Source organism: Phoca vitulina, unplaced genomic scaffold (genome assembly GCF_004348235.1).
Source record: "Phoca vitulina isolate PV1807 unplaced genomic scaffold, GSC_HSeal_1.0 scaffold143, whole genome shotgun sequence".
NCBI lineage: Eukaryota > Metazoa > Chordata > Mammalia > Carnivora > Phocidae > Phoca > Phoca vitulina.
The window spans coordinates 99,154-99,534 of NW_022589846.1; positions in this window are offsets into that span (position 1 = coordinate 99,154).

The window sequence follows — 381 nt, forward strand, 5'->3', positions numbered from 1 at the left end:
CTGAGCACAGGACCCTGACTCCAGGCTGGGCCACTCTGAGCACAGGATCCTGACTCCAGGGCGCCACTCTGAGCACAGGACCCTGACTCCAGGGCGCCACTCTGAGCACAGGACCCTGACTCCAGGCTGGGCCACTCTGAGCACAGGACCCTGACTCCAGGCTGGGACACTCTGAACACAGGATCCTGACTCCAGGGCGCCACTCTGAGCACAGGACCCTGACTCCAGGCTGGGCCAGAACACCTGAAGCAGGTCCCGTCTGGCCTTAGGTATGTGCGGAAGTGGCTGCAGCAGAGGCTTGGCCTCAAGGCCCCCTGCCGGGTTTACTAGATACAGAAACTACTCACTTTTTTTTTTTTTTTTTTTTTTTTTTTTTTTTTA